This window comes from Euprymna scolopes, chromosome 28, assembly GCF_053919585.1.
Source record: "Euprymna scolopes isolate OS-2025 chromosome 28, ASM5391958v1, whole genome shotgun sequence".
NCBI classification, from domain to species: Eukaryota; Metazoa; Mollusca; class Cephalopoda; order Sepiida; family Sepiolidae; genus Euprymna; species Euprymna scolopes.
The window spans coordinates 8831230-8849234 of record NC_136509.1 but is presented as its reverse complement, the minus strand read 5'-3'; the positions used below and the strand labels follow the sequence as shown (position 1 = coordinate 8849234).

General features: G+C 30.5%; 1 protein-coding gene and 1 pseudogene across 2 annotated transcripts in view; one reads left to right on the top strand and one right to left on the bottom strand.

The window, feature by feature from the left end:
• The window catches only part of LOC145249442 (glutamate receptor ionotropic, kainate 2-like), a 1370511-nt gene that overhangs the window by 402969 nt on the left and 949537 nt on the right, over nucleotides 1-18005 (bottom strand). The gene's annotated exons all lie outside the window — the stretch shown is intronic.
• On the top strand, nucleotides 13797-13923 carry LOC145249807 (U2 spliceosomal RNA; annotated as a pseudogene).

Genomic DNA, 18005 nt, shown 5'->3' with positions numbered 1-18005 from the left:
ATGTAAGCACCATGTCCGAGTAATTTTCAATACTTCTAGATTATATATATATATATATATATATATATATATATATATATATATATATATATATATATATATATATCGCAAATGAAACGCTTAAATATAACAATAATAGAAATACGAATATAGTTTAATTCTCATGTAACATAGCGCGGATGCGCGTATGAAATGTATGCGAAATGACGTCACCGGTAAAGAAAAGAAGACTATAAAAACGAGAAAGAGAGCGATTACCTGATATACACAGAGCACGGAACGAGATAACGTTCGAGATCTCGTGATAAGCGAGGAGAACGTTCTAGATAACGAAAATGAGGAAATAAATATTGCTACAAGACACAAGCGAGTTGGAGTTATTTCCTATTCTTAGTTTTGATCTCCTTTACGACTGAAACTGCACACAACGTGCGTTGGTCCGTGGCATTCAGACAAAGGAAAAATCTCCATTAGCATGAGTTTTGTTAGAGCCTTTGTTGTAGCTTTCTTCAAGCAAACATTAGAAAGAGACCAGATCAGTTTTGGGCTGTCAGTTTTCAGTTTCGTAGTTGGTTTAGATTACATACCGTACTGGCATCATAAATGTTACCGCCACATGTTTTGCAACGCAAAATACACACAATGGGGAAAAACACAAAAACGCAGGTTTCGTTGGCCGGCGACGGCAGTACTACTTTACTATTGCAGTTAAAATTAACTATGCTTTCTTTCAGAGACATTCGAAGGAAATAAAATGATACACGTTGAAAGTTTTATTTCCTGCGAGTGTCATAATATCATAACGAAGAAATAGTAAACTCATTTTTCGTTAATTTTGCAGTATTGTTACAATGTGAGTTCTTCAACCACCTGCTGCCTCCACCTTGACGAAAAACTCAGTTGGTTGAATTTCTGTACCGCAATGCTAAAATTCTTATTTTTTATTTCTTCATGTCTATTGCTTCTTCGATCATAGAAACAACCCGATGATGAAGAAACAGGCTTTTTTAGCTAAAGTTTACGCCTTATGCAGCCTAACGTCACAAGTGTATTTGAAAAGTTTTATTACCGCATGTGTAGAAAGGATCAGCATATAAAATCAAAATATAAAGAAAATGATATTTATTAATATTAATAATTAAAAAACATCGAGCGCAAGGGTGTGAATAAAATATGAGATTAATCAAGAAGAAATGTTATTAAAATAAAAGCAGTGAATTGAAAAAAAATTATTTGCTGCGCGGGTCGCGGAAATGAAGAATTCAAATGTCAGGAGAAGTCATTACCTGACCTAGAATGAATGTCAACTTGATTGAAATAATAAAAATACAAAGAAGTAAAAAATTGTTTGCTGAGAAGAATGCAGACACTCGATTATAATTCAATTAGAGGAAGAAGTGACATTGCAGAAAAACGTTTTGGAATTTAATTTTTATAACACTCGTATTTGCCTTAAGGAATACATATTTTCATTAAAACGTAAAGGGCTGTTGTGATAGTGACCAGATTCGTACAACTCATTGGTTCGGCACAATTTAGCGACATTTGAAACAGGAACCTTATTATATATTCGAAATACTATAATCTGACATTCCTTCCCTGCTTCACACACACACACACACACACACACACACACACACACACACACACACACACACACACACTACTCCGGAGTCGTCGTTGTTAAATACCAGTGGAAAGTGAAGGTTCAAACAACTAGTAGTAATGCTGAAATAAGCGGAGAGCACATACAACTCCTAGAATTCCCAAATGGTTACCCAGGCTCAACTTCGCTTAACTTCGGTGATATGAGAACCGGTGTGTCAATGTTATTATGCCGTATATATTATTAATAATAAGACGCCAATTCATATAACTAGTTGATATGAACCGACCACATATATGTTGAAACAAAATTCTTCTTCTTCTTCAGATATCAGATCTGTTATTGCAAACATCGATTATAATTGCTCTCCAGTCCTCTCTGCGTTCGGTCTTTCCGATGAGATTTTTTAATCGTGTTTCCAGTGACCCTGTCAGTGAACTTTTTTCGTTGTCGTCCTTTATTCTTTTTCCGGCGATTTTTTTTCTAACATCAAGCTTTTTTCTAACATTAAATGGTCGAAGAACTTTAACTGTCTAGCGCGGAGGCTATTGAGTTAGATATGCGGTACTCTGCCTTACGCATGACTTCTTCATTTGTCTTTCTTTACTATTCATGAGATTCGTAGAATTCTCCTTAAAAACCATATCTTCGCTGCTTCCTATCGACTTTCAACCGCCCTCGTAACTGTATAACATTCAAAGAAGTGATCATATGTACGTCTTCAAGATTCTGATTATTGTATTCGTAAAAATAAACACAATTAGAATGCATAAAGCATGTTAAACGCAACCAGTCACAGTAGGTATCTAAAAAAAAATTAAAAAAAATCGCATAATTTGACCCTTAACTCTATTGAGTTAGATATGTGGTACTCTGCCTTACGCAGGACTTCTTCATTGGTCTTTCTTCACTATTCATGAGATTCGTAGAATTCTCCTTAAAAACCACATCTTCGCTGCTTCCTAATGACTTTCAACTACATTCGCAGGAGAAGTGACGTCTTCAAGATTCTGATTATTGTAGTCATAACAATAACGTAGAATAAACACGATTAGAACTTAGGTTGCTTATAACGTAGAAGCACGTTACACGCAACCAAAGGAACTAAAACTGTCACAGAAGATATGTAAAAAAAAAAGCTCATAATTTGACTCAATTGTGGTGGAACAAATATTGGTTGATATCACAGAAAATGTTCATGAAAAATTTAAAAGAACAGGGACACAGGCGGAAACCATAAAGACCTCCGCTGGAAGAAAACGGGATGTACCAAACTCCTTAGGTGGGGAAATGTCATTCATATTCAAGAATAAAAAAAATGGTCGTCATCAATAAAAACTCAGTGGTAAACGTCTGTTGCAAACACGCAAATTTATCTTCACAATAAAGAAGATGAGCATCAAGGAGGCAGAAAGATGAAGCACACACATGAAACGCGCCAACAAACTAAAAGAATATCTGGAAGATGAAGTAAATAACTATAATACCAATAATTGTAGGAGCATTAGGAACAGGCTAGGAGAAAGCAGAATTAAATGTAAGACTACAATGATTAAAAAGAAGAAAAGTCACAAGAAAAGTAATTGAATGCGGAAACCAATTCACATACTCAATAACTGCTTAGCAATGAAAGAAATGCATTGAAAAAGAACTGAAAATTACAAACATCCTATGAATTGAACCCCACGCACACGCATACGATTATACCAGCCTGGTCATGTACCACACAGCATGATCATGACGGGTCAAGGGGAATAGAAAGACTGAAAACGGAATTAACAAAATCTCCACTGGACATGTACAGAAAGTACTAGGAGTTTGGGGAGGTGTTTTCTACTCAAATTACAGAGTAAAGCAATGGTCAGCTCCAGCTAGAAATCAATGGTAAACGGATGTTGCGATAAGGAAAACTTGTTTACAATGTTTATTGAAAAAAGGAGGAGAGTACTGGAAGCTTGCGAAGACATGCTAACAGTCAGGTTCCAGGAAAATGCAGATATTGACTTGTGTGAAAATTCCTGGTGAGTAAATAATATTTAACTGGAACACTATCGGCAAATAACTTTCTAATGGATTGCTGAGGCATGTGAGAGTCTGGTAAATCTAATATGTGGCACGGATTAAATTGAAGGTGAAATTTAAATTGAGGTTGAAGAAATACAATTGTTTCATGTAAATAAACAAAGTAAAAAAAAAGAAATATGGACGACAATAAAACTTCTTTGTTACACTCAGTGCGATCTACATTTTAAAATAGATTGCTTTTTTAAGGACGGAAAATATTTTACCTTGTTGAACATTCTTGCACAAACAAGATTTCTACAAATATAAATGTTAAAATAAAATAAAGCAAATGGATTCGGTAAATGATAGTCGGAATTAGAGAAATAAAAACTACGTATAAAATGAAACTCGTCTAAGTTTACACGGACGAAAAAAAAACCCTCTTCACCTTCAAATAAACAAAGACAGTACCATTAGTTGAGAGCAGAAGAAAAAATATGTTCGCTTAGAATAAAAAGAATTATCAGGAAGCACCGAGTACGTTTAGAGTTAAATTGGAAATGAAGGTTGTAATTAATTGCTCGATACTTCCTTTTGTATTTCATGCACTCGATGCAGTCTTGTTACTCTCTAAGAGCCAAATATTCTTTAAGACGAATAACTGATGTCATATTTGGGAAAATATCGATCGGTACATTCTTTCTTGCCTTGACAAATTAAAATAAAACGATTCTAAACCTAATAGTATCGGTGTGATATAATGGTCGTATAATTCAATAACTTGAGTGTTATTTCTTCCGCCCGTCACACCAATAATTTCCTGGGTAAGGTTAACACTTTTGTCCAAACTTCCAACTTCTGGACACGTAACGCACCTTCTCTCAATTCCCAACGTACTTCTGCTAATTCAACTTATTTCTTCGAAATCCAACTTCAAAATGAACGACACTCTAAAAAAATCAACCCTCTTTTATCTCCAACCAGGAGCATCTCATTTGCATATCGGGTGGTCAAATTGCAGGTATATAAAGAGATAAGGCAGCCATTTTTGTTTGTTTCTTCTTCATTCATTTCATTCCACGACCGACCCATTAAATTATGCACACGTGCTAATTAGGTAAGTCGCACGTTTCCCTACAGGTTGATCTACGGTTGTTAAGGAAGACGGAAAACAAATAAAGAGGGAAATAGATTTATCAATAGACAATGAAAAAAATTTTCTAACATATCCGAAGAGAAATAAAGGTAGATTTAAATTCGGGCGTGACAAATGACGTTAGCAAAAGAATTGAACAATAGATAAACATATTTAGTTTTATGATGTTACAGGGTGTGACAGCCAATGAGTTTTAACAACAATAGAAACGATTTACGGACGACAAGTGTCAGCTTACGATCGATTGACGACAGTGAGTCAGACTTTTTACGACAAAGAGAGTTGAGAATTGAATTGGACGCTTCAGCAGTGGAACTTTGACTACAGTTGGAGATATACTGGCTTGGGCCAGGCCAGAAAAGCTTTGGACGAACCCAGCCTTGACAGGATGCAGATGTGAACTTAAACATGCACCCTCAGAGTTCAATCGCCATATATGTGGAGTACCAGCGTACGTGTTTTTCTTGTATTGTGTTTTGTTTTATTTTTCTACTTGTAGAAACTCCGTAATGGATTATAATTTCAGAAAGTATCTCCACTCCCGTTGCGCCTTCTCTCCTGCCCGATCTGGAATCGCCCAGCACCGAGAAATGAAGCTCGTTTTGTAGTTTCCAGCTTCACGCGCACACGAGATTATGCGAGAACGCACGTAATAAAATGCTGGCCGCCATCTTTGTTATTCCTTTTCTCGGCCTGAACTCACTCGCTGAGCACCCACGGTAAGACTTGTTTTTTCTTAGCTTCTAAACACAGTCCTCATTGACGTGAAACAGACGACGACAACACGACCAGAACTCGATACGATAACCAACAACCTGAAGGAAACAATTCTATAAAAATCACTCACGAGAGGCAAGTCCAGCTCAACAGAATATTTCTAGCGAGCAGTCTAAGTAAGCTTCTTAAAGTCATCAACGTTTTATCCGTTAACCACTTTTTCTAAGGATATCTTAATCACTGTTATGTCGGCACCGACGTATCTAAACACTATACTAAGTGATCAAGCAATTCGTGTTCAATTTGTCTGTAAATCTTTTCTATTTCAGAATAACCAAGGAATCACAATTTTTTACCTTTGTGGCATTTGACAACATCCGGCCCTTTTTCGATCACTGCAATGTTGCATCTCTGTTCTTTTACGGAATGTGCTCCAACAAAATTGCTGCTTTTGTGCCCCTGTCAACGTAAATATTCCCGACAAAAATTACAAGCAGCAAAATCACACCCTTTCAGTGTAGAACTCCCCACATGCCGAAACACTTTCTACGCTGTTTCTTTTTATGAACTTCTTGACTTCAGAATTCCATCCCCGCTCCCTGCTCCCTGCTTACCCAACTGTGTCAATATGCAAAACATTAAATATAATGTGGACATGTTTACAGTCCCCCTATAAATCTTGCCACTTTTTCACAGCAGTCCCTTACATTTTTCTGGCAGTGTGTTATGTTTGAAAGGAATTGAAGTAAAGAAAAAAAAACAGCTCTCCCCAAAAGCGTTGATATGACGTAACATAACAAAGTCCTTGTACATAAGCTCCTTTCAAAACAAACAATCCAAAGTGATATGTGCATGAAACCATGCTAATGCATTTTTCCACGATCTCTACGAAATCGGAAATGTGTTTGGATTTTTTCATATTTCATATTTCTTGTTCTATGAGCAGGTGCGATGGTGTATTTCATTGAAAAGCAATTGACGCTGGGAGTTTTCTATCTAGGACTGATTATTGGACGGCAAAAAAAAAGCCAACTCAAACATCCGTTACTATCTGATAAAGACATAAGAGAATTGTTATCTATTTCAATTTATGGTAAATAGGAAAGGGATTTATATCAATCTGAAAACAACAATGATATACTCTTTCTGTCAGAACTTTCTTTTATTAAAACTGAATAAAATTATATATATATATATATATATATATATATATATATATATATATATATATACAGACACACAAGACTACCCGTGATCTGCTGGGTTAGTACATGCTAGAGTTAGCTAGGCATTAGTGAGTATACAGAATTAATGTATAAAAGTACAAGTGAGTATACAGAATTAGTTTATAAAAGCGCACAAATTAAATGCACGTGCGCGCGAAAAAAAACATGGCGACCAGTGAAAACAATACGCAATGCATTATGTTATAAAGGTCTTAACATCATTGCCCTTTCATTAAATGAAAAATTATTTATATAAGAGGAATGTAATTCGCTGAGAATAATTGAAAGAAGACGGAGAGAAAAAATACAATGAGGGAGTATGCATTTACAGCTATAAAATATCAGATATATAATATGTATATATAATATACATAGAATATATATGATATATATATAATATCTATATATAAGATATATAATATATATAGTATATATATGATATATATAATATATAATATAATACAGATATATAATATATATGATATATATAATATAATGCATATATATAATATATATAATATAATACAGATATATAATATATATAATATAATACAGATATATAATATATATGATATATATAATATCATGCATATATATAATATATATAATATATATATAGTATATATATATATGATATATAAATAATATATAATATAATACATATATATAGTATATATATATGGTATATATATAATATATATAGTATATATATATAATATATATATAGTATATATAATATATATATAGTATATATAATATATATATATGGTATATATATAATATATATATATGGTATATATATAATATATATATGGTATATATATAATATATATATATGGTATATATATAATATATATAGTATATATATAATATATATAGTATATATATAATATATATAGTATATATATAATATATATAGTATATATATAATATATATAGTATATATATATAATATATATAGTATATATATATAATATATATAGTATATATATATAATATATATAGTATATATAATATATATAGTATATATAATATATATAGTATATATATAATATATATAGTATATATAATATATATAGTATATATATATAATATATATAGTATATATATAATATATATAGTATATATATAATATATATAGTATATATATAATATATATAGTATATATATAATATATATAGTATATATAATATATATAGTATATATATATAATATATATAGTATATATAATATATATAGTATATATATATAATATATATAGTATATATAATATATATAGTATATATATAATATATATATAGTATATATATATATAATATATATATAGTATATATATAATATATATATAGTATATATATAATATATATATAGTATATATATAATATATATAGTATATATATAATATATATATAGTATATATATAATATATATATAGTATATATATAATATATATAGTATATATATATAATATATATAGTATATATATAATATATATAGTATATATAGTATATAATATATATAGTATATATAGTATATAATATATATAGTATATATAGTATATAGTATATAATATATATAGTATATATAGTATATAATATATATAGTATATATATAATATATATAGTATATAATATATATAGTATATATATAATATATATAGTATATATATAATATATATAGTATATATATAATATGTATAGTATATATAGTATATATATAATATATATAGTATATATATAATATATCTAGTATATATATAGTATATATATAATATATATAGTATATATATAATATATATAGTATATATATAATATATATAGTATATATATATATTATATATATAATATATATATAGTATATATATAATATATATATAGTATATATATAATATATATAGTATATATATAATATATATAGTATATATATATAATATATATAGTATATATATAATAAATATATTGTATATATATAATATATATATAGTATATATATAATATATATATAGTATATATATAATATATATATAGTATATAGTATATAGTATATATATAATATATATATAGTATATATAAAGTATATATATAATATATATATATAGTATATATATAATATATATAAAGTATATATATAATATATATAAAGTATATATATAATATATATAAAGTATATATATAATATATATATACATTATATAATATACATAATATAAATAATATGTATATTATATATACAATATATATATAATATACAACATACATAATATATATATATATGTTATATATAATATATATATAATATATACAATATATAACATACATAATATGTATATATATATATAATATATATAATATATAACGTACATAAAATATATATATTATATATATACAATATATATATAATATATATATAATATATATATTTTATATATATACAATATATATATTTATGATATATATAACATACATAATATATATATAATATATATATAATATATAGACCATATATAATATATATATATAACATACATAATATATAGACCATATATAATATATATATATAACATACATAATATATATATAATATAATATATATAAAATATATATATAATATTATATATATATAATATATATATATATAATATTATATATATAATACATATAATATATATAATATTATATATATATAATATTATATATATGTATATATGTATTATATATATAATATTTATATTGTATATATAATATTATATATGTATATATATATATATATATATATATATATATATATCGTTTTTTTTTGCAAATTTTTATTAAAGACGCTGGACAAAATAATGGAATCATTGTGTTAGAAAGCGGGATATTAAACGTCTTGCATAAATGCAGTTTTTCCTATTTCCATAGTCATTCCTTGGGCCATGCCCCAAATACTCGTATCTTGCTAAAATCCTGGAACCAACATTTTGGTTGTCTTGTTGGTCCTAACTTCTCCATCAATTTTCGGTTTTAATACTTCATTGTAATATAGCTTCCTATTCCAGTAGCTTCTTTTAAAGGACTGCAAGGCTGTGGAACTCTTCTTGTTCACCATTTTTCCTTCTTGGCGTGATGTGGACTAATCTCCGTCCATGGTACAAGGTATTTTCAGTAATTTAAAATCGTCAATGTCATAACACATGCCATTTTTCGCAGTGCGTGTGTAGTGTTGGATTTATTGGAAAATGACGGACATTTGGATGTAGGCATTAATAATGCGTACATCCACATTAAATATATTTTCAAATGCATGCATTCTTTATCACATTGATCAGTTACTCTTATTGGCACCGAACATTTTGGGGAAATATAAATCACACATTTGGAGACGCAATAGAAGAGCAAATATCTACCTTAATTTCACAACAGAAATCTATACGGAAACATTGTTAATGATTGAAAATTTGTGCTTAGAAATCACAAAGTTTTAAATTAATTAGGAATGACACCAACAAGTCGATCTGCTGATACTTTGTTTGATGCAGAATTTTGTCGCGAACAAAATTACAATATGGGTGATCTTTTGTTGTACGTGCAATCAAATATGCATGAACTAAGATTTGAGAAAAGAAAAATAATCAATTACATAATGTAGGCTGTCAATAACGAGTCTGAAAAAGTCCTTTTCTTAAATACATCATGAAGAACTGATATAGGTAAATGTATCCTCATGCCAGGTTGTCGTCATAAACCCCTGTACAGTGATGCCTTAAACAAGCACAGTGTATTGTAGACTTTCAAGTTCGTTCCATTAAAATATATAGGGATATTTGTGAATATTGACACATATTTAGTATAAACTGTGAAATGTTTTTGACTCCTGATGGGGGGTATGAAACCAATGATTCCGACGATCGTTTTTATAACCACAAGTCATGGTAAGCAACTAATGAGAAGCTTCTAAAGTTACTATAAACATTGTCGAATTTTTGACTCAATCAGTTCGCCGCCATCTTTGTTACTGGCAATTACACTCAGGATCTGATATAAACTACACTGCTTCTACACCGCCATCTTTGTTACTGGCAATTACATTCAGGGTCATACTAAACTCTGTTCAACATAATGTCTAAACACTTAATATAAACAATTATACAAAACTCTCTTCAAAGAAGCGCTCAATTTGAACAGATAAAACTTTTGTAATTAAATTGATTTTGGCAGTCATTTGATTACGAATTGACATAACTCTTGCATCATCCAGAATAGCTGCGACATTGATACCAGTTAGAAGAACGACTAATTATATTTTGAAATTATCATTAAACGTGCAATTTATTGAAAATCCCATGTACAACATTTCAAAAACATCCAGAATGAGAAAAGTATTGAAAAATGCAACCTTATTTAGGATAAATGTATTATGGCACACAACAAATACCCTTTATCGATTATAGCAAGACTTGAGTGGAAATGCCAGATCATTTCGGCATGCAATGATATTGTTTTAAGAAATTTAAGACATTTTTTTCTCAATCAACGACAGCAGGTAAAATAAAAGTTTGATTTATATACTTTGGAGCTACATATGAAGACATTCAACGTAGCTACATATGAAGACATTCAACGTAGCTACATATGAAGACATTCAACTTAAATACATATGAAGACATTCAACTTAAATACATATGAAGACTTTCAACTTCACTACATATGAAGACATTAAACTTAACTACAAATAAGCGTGTCCAGCGGAAAAAAAAACGATCGACCAGAAGATATATTTTCACATCAATTGTTGAAAATTGGGTGGCGGCTGATCTTACTTAAAAGCGAATTTCATTGCTTCATACTTTCTATAAATTAATGTCATCGAAAGAAGAAATTCGATAACACAATTATTTCTAGATATCCAAATTATAAGAATTCCAGTTTCAGAGTAAATGAACTTCTCTTGCAGCCAAGAACAAAGACGCCAAGGGAATTAACAATGTTATTAAACTTAACATTCAAAGTGAGAGAAGACAGAGCAGTTTATTACCCAATAGACATTTTTAATTCACTAAGCATGCCAGATATGCACCGTACGTACTGTAAATGAATTTATTGCAGATTATCAACCACCCCGAGCTTTGCAGTGGCACTCGAATAATAAATATAAATGATAAAAAAATAATAAAAATGATTTTTTCTGGTTTTATTTCAGCCTTTAGGTCTTACAATGCGTTTTATATAAAAATAAATAGTTTATATATTTTTTTTGTCTGGCAAATATTTTACACCGCTAAACTACACATTTACCAAAATAAAAAAATAAACGGACGCATTAATGTTTATAAACGTTTTTTTTTAGGTTCACAAAATCGTGAGATTTCTTAGGACAGTGATCCCTTCTGCCGACATATCTGGTGGAGAGAGTATCAGATACTTCTTTTTGGCGGCGATTAAATTTACATGTTTTTATTCGTTCTTTTATTTTTGAAACTGTTGTGGGGGTATCTACATTACCCATGATGAAAATGATTAGTATAGCAGGCGTGTTTACAACGGAACTTCATATCAACCCAGGCAACGCCGGGTACCCATGCTAGTGAATAAATAAACCGTTATATTTTGTATTTTATATATTGAATGTGTTCTCCATTTCCAACTACGTATGGGCGCGAATATTTATGCTGTATTTAGATGATAACGGTACACGTATAAATGTTTCATATCTTGATATTTTAGAAGGAGTCGCCCTTATCAAGGCCCAAAATCCTCTGGAGGATAAGGGTTGATGAGTGTACGGTGTTCAACTCGACAGTAGTGTTGTAATCGTTGATAGTGGAGATTGTATATAATTTGATTATTTAAGGGTACGGCTCACCAAGAACTTGTTTACATTGAACTTGAAGAAGACCATATTTTAGTCAGCCGGACAACAGGTCAACGGAACAGAGCTCCACAGGCGGGCAGTTTTAAGTTCATGGAATTTGCGTTTAGATTTAGTAAAGGTTTGACGAGGGTGGGGGGGCAAAGATTGAAGCTTAGACAAGCACTTACCATGAAAATAACGAGAGAGCAGAGACAGGCTCTCAACGTCTCTTCTATGAGAAAATGATTGCAGCGAAAAGAAAAAGGCATCACTTCCAAAGTTTCGGACTCAATCTGGACAATATAGGGTGCTCCAAGCATCTGCTGCCTAGATGTGGCAACAAAACTCCATTAAAGGACGTATCTGGTTTTTATACAGGTAGAGGAGTGCGCCGTGAGTGGGATATCTTCTGGAGCGGGAAGATGACGAAACAATATTTTCACGACCTTTGCAACAGATTTTATCATCATTTCCATGCCTTATGCCGATACGATATTTCACGGTTTCTTTGGATTTATTTGTTACTTTTTATCTCTCTTGTATATTTCAATGTGTTTCTATTTTTAGATACTCTCTATCGTCTAGTGTCGTCATAAGAGAACAATACCTTCCGAGTTAAGGAAAAAATAATCGAGATTTAATTAACTTTTTAGTCGCGTGCAAGCGACTCTAAAAGTCACTCCGTCGGCCCGTCAGTCGGTTGATCGGTCTGTCATTAACACTTTTGTGCTTGGCCTTTTTGGTTAAGATCAAAGGTCTGTTGTATTGTATATATATCTTTTTTGCAAAAACGCTGGGGGTTTCATTAGTTAGTTTAGAGTCCACAGAGTGAATGAGGTATTGTGGTAAATGTTACTAGTCAAGAGTAAAGTCGACAAAGACTCCAATTTTTACTTTAGTAACAAAGACCCTGCAACACTCCCCTCCCCAGATCTTATAGGGCCTTGTGCCTAAATTTGTTTCGTCTTTTGGAGATTTTACTTTTTTTAAATTTTTAAATTTTATATTCGAATTTTTTTAATTGTAATTTTTTCTTTAAACGAAATAAATTAAATATAAAGATCAAAGTGTAGTATCTGTTCCGGCAGATACTGAAAGCAAAGACCATATGTGGAGGCAGCCTCACATATAAGACCTTGGTCAATGTAGGGGCAACCCTCCATACCAATTGTCACTATCCAGCTCCCCTACTCCCCTTCACTCCTCACATTAAAAATCGGCCTTGTGCCTAATTTGCTCGGTGGGGGAGCAAATAAATACCCCTTTCTTGGCCTTTTGGCCAAGATCAAAGTGTAGTATCTGTTCTCACTACATACTGTTCTTATTGTGATATACAGTGGGGGATCACTTTTCTGTATTAATTTAATTTAAAATGATCACCCCCTTTGCAACCAGTCAGCCTCAAAGCCATTCAAGTCATTCTCCAGATGATTCAAGTTGTTTTTGAAAGATTCCAGTTATTTTTTAAGCATTCAGGTCATTATTAAGGTCATTTAATTCATCCTTAAGTTCATTAAAGTCATTCTAAGTCATTTACTTTTAATTTATTTAAGTCATTACAGACTATTTTTCGCTCATTTTAGTTAATCTTTAAGAACCCTACATTCACGCTCATTTTAGTTAATCTTTAAGAACCCTACATTCACGCATTCATTCATGACACGAGAGCACGTGATTAATGGCTATCGACCTTGTTATTTTTAGACACCTGCCGTTTATTTTTGCATTTTAATCATGTGAATGCGGCTGTAATAAAATATTTTATTTAATTTATTTATGTTAAAATTATAATCATGTCATCTTGACCTTTCATAAATCTAAATAAAAAATCAACCTGTACAAAATAAAGAATACTAATGGAACCTGTGGAAATTCCGCACCGAACTCTTTCATATGTAATATATTGGTATTGCCATTCTGTGGATGTTAAGCGTAAATGGAAACGCTCTGATATTATTGTAGCTTTTTTTTTTTAGTATAAACTGCGAAAGTATTTATCTAATCTTGCAGAGATGCTTGAATCAAAAGCGAAACCAAAACAGACGAAGAAAAAAATATGTGTTTATATATAATTTGAGTTTCTTCAGCTATAATTGAAACCGAAACCAACACTGATGAAGAAGTCGTGGTAAAATTATTTATTACAAGAAATGGAAGGTCATAACTAGGGCTATGACAACAGCATATTCTTTTCATTGTTTAACTCTCGAGTATATATCCGACACAGTTGGACGCAGTTAATCGAAAACAACATCGCTCTATATAAAAGCATATAAAATATTAAAATATCAACAGATACACACTCGAAAGCCAAAACAATGAAAAGAATATGCTGTTGTCCTAGCTCTAGTCATAACAATTAAATGAAAGTTACTCGCAAAAAAAAAAAAAAAAAATGTAAACGTGACACACAAAATAACACCCACACTATCGTATTAGTATATAGATAATAAAAACAGAAGAAATATGACAAAACATATTTATCAATAATTCAAATAATTCGAGTAAGAAGAAAACTAAAATGAAATCCCGCATCATTTGAATTACTCGATCGTTAATTTCAATGTTTCAACTCTTACCTTCGCCAGATCTTATTGAATTCCGAAATCTGCGCAGAATTTTAAATGGTAGTATCTTGCTCTCGTTGCGTAAGCCAGGACCAGATAGAAATAAAATTGTTTGTAATTGTATTCTTTATCTTTGCCTATACTGAGGATTGAACCTTCAACCTGCAGGAGACCGTTACTTAGAAATGATTGTTATAAAGCATTTATATATGAAAATATTTTCCGCACAAAATTTTAGAAATCTTAAACCTATCTTTTGTTTTAATGTGTAGTCGTACTAATTATATTAGTATATTATAGCGAAAAGAAAGAAAAATACTACAAAATCGCTAATAAATAAATTAACAATCATATATATATATATATATATATATATATATATATATATATTTATATATATATATGGGATTGTTGATTTATTTATGGGCGCTGTTTTTTTAAAGAATGGAGTTATCTGCCCTTTGTTTATATTTTTGTTGCCCACCATTTTGTTTGGCCGTATTTATTTATCTATTATTTTTTAAAATTATTTTTATTTAAATATTATTACGTGCATAAATGTCAGTCAGTCATAGACATGCAGGTTTCGGAGTTGACTCCGCATCAATACGTCTAGACTTAGTTGACAAAGATCGAACGCGTCACCGTTCGATAAGTAGTCTGGTGTTTTTCCACGATATCACGGGGGCCTTATCAAATTTTATGCTCCATTTTTATCGCTATAAATGTCATATAGAAGTGCGCACAAGGGAAACATTCAGTTACCAATTTGTTCATAACACTTGTTAGCTTTAATGTTTTTTTGTTTGTACAATTATCGTTTCTGCATGTACAACACGAGGTTGAATTGTAAGAAAAGTTTAGCACATAGAAACATTATTAGCCCTATTTTTGCTGCGGTGCACTGAACTTTCATAACCTTAAAGCCCCCATAACCATTTATTATTCAGCGTGTCTTTCAAAGGCCGCAGGGCTAGTCAATATATTACATTTACACAAGCCACAAAATAAATATTTGTGCGTTCACAAAAAGTAATGTACCAAGGCCGTTCCCGAAAAAAAAAGAGCAACAAAAAAAAAAAAATCACAAAAAAAGAAAAAAAAAAAGAAAAAAAACGACCCCACAAAAACAAACGCTAAAAAGCAAAGCAAAAAAAAAAAAAAAAAAAAAAAAAATCAACTAAAACAAAAAACCCTTTCATAATCAGCTCTGGGGAATTATTATGATCGCAATCTATGTATATAATAAATTGTCTATGAAATTCAGTCGGGTTTTCATGATTGTTAATAGCAGAAGTGCGGCATTTTATTATAGTCTATATAAATGATCATCTTCCTGGGCCACACCTTCTGGTGCCGTTACCATAGCAACATCGAATCGAATGTTTGGCACTCATATATTCCAGCGTGATAATATAGACGTTGTATGTTCTCACCATAGCTTATCTGATGCGTTCGCTGCAACCGGAGTTGTGCAAGATGCATATCTCTGCGACGGAACCGACAGAGGATGCTACGGGTTGCTATGCCCTTTATGTAAGCTTCTACTTGGCGCCTTGTCATATAAAACCTGCTTCGACAACGCTCGTATTGTTTTTGATTCGAACAAAATGAAAAAAAAACGAATATTGTAAAGATTAGAATATTGTTTCTGATTTACGTGATATGTCGAGTGGATTTATTTTTGATTTCACACGTTCGTTCGAGTCTTTAAATTTTAGTTTATAACTAGCAGGCGGACCAGCGTTGTCCGGTCGTGCGATAAGTTTAAATATGATATCATAATTAATGCATATTACGTATTTATTATTATAGAGACAATTATCTTTCGATTATTTTATTGAACCTAATCTACAGTAGTGTGATCAAAATTTAAAATATACATATATGGCCCTGGTGCCATCAGCTAGAATCGAAACCACAATATACAACTCTCTACCCTCATTCCTTAGCCTCTGAGTCATACCCATATATATATATATATATATATATATATATATATATATATATTATCCATATGTAGTTGGAATCACCCGATCATCGAAGACAAAATGCAAGCAAGCAAGCTTAAAAACGACAGACCGACGAAAAATCTACTTTAAATTTTGAATACGTCAGACCAATAATAAATTTATTTAAAATATAAGAGCAACCGATCCACGAATATTATTTTAAATTTTAGACCAATGACAATTTTAGATGAAACAAACCAACAAAATTGCATTTCAAACTTAAAGGAGACGAACAGAAATTCTATTCCAAATTGGACAGTAACAGATGAAGGAGAATTCTATTTAAACTTTTAAATTAGAAGAACTAAAAAATAATTTCAATCTTCCGAGATATCCAAGCCTTATCTTGCTGTTAAAAAAAAGTTAATAAACCGTAAACTACGAGCTGAAACAGAACGAAATTCCATTTAAAATTTTAGACCGGCTGATCTAAAAAAAAAGAAAAAAAATAATTTTCATCTTCCGAGAGACAGGTCAACGAAATTCTTTTTCAAATTTTAAACCAGCAGATCTAAAAAAAATAATTTCAATTTTCTGAGACACAGGTCAACAAAATTCCATTTCAAATTTTCAACCAACAGATCTTAAAATAATTTCAACCTTCGGAGAGACAGGCCAACGAATTTCTTTTTCAAATTTTAAACCGGCAGATCTATAAAAAAAATATTCCAATTTTTCGTGAGGCTGATCAACGAAATTTTATTTTAAATTTTGGACCGGCAAAACAACACAAGCTTATTATTTAAAATTTGAACGTCTCATACGAATTTTTTTTACTCCTTTTTACACTCCAGAAGGAATGTTGTCGCTTGAACATAATGGTCTATTATTTTGAATCATATCTATAAGGAGATAGTGGGAGAGGTGGAGTTGAGCAGCGAGATGACT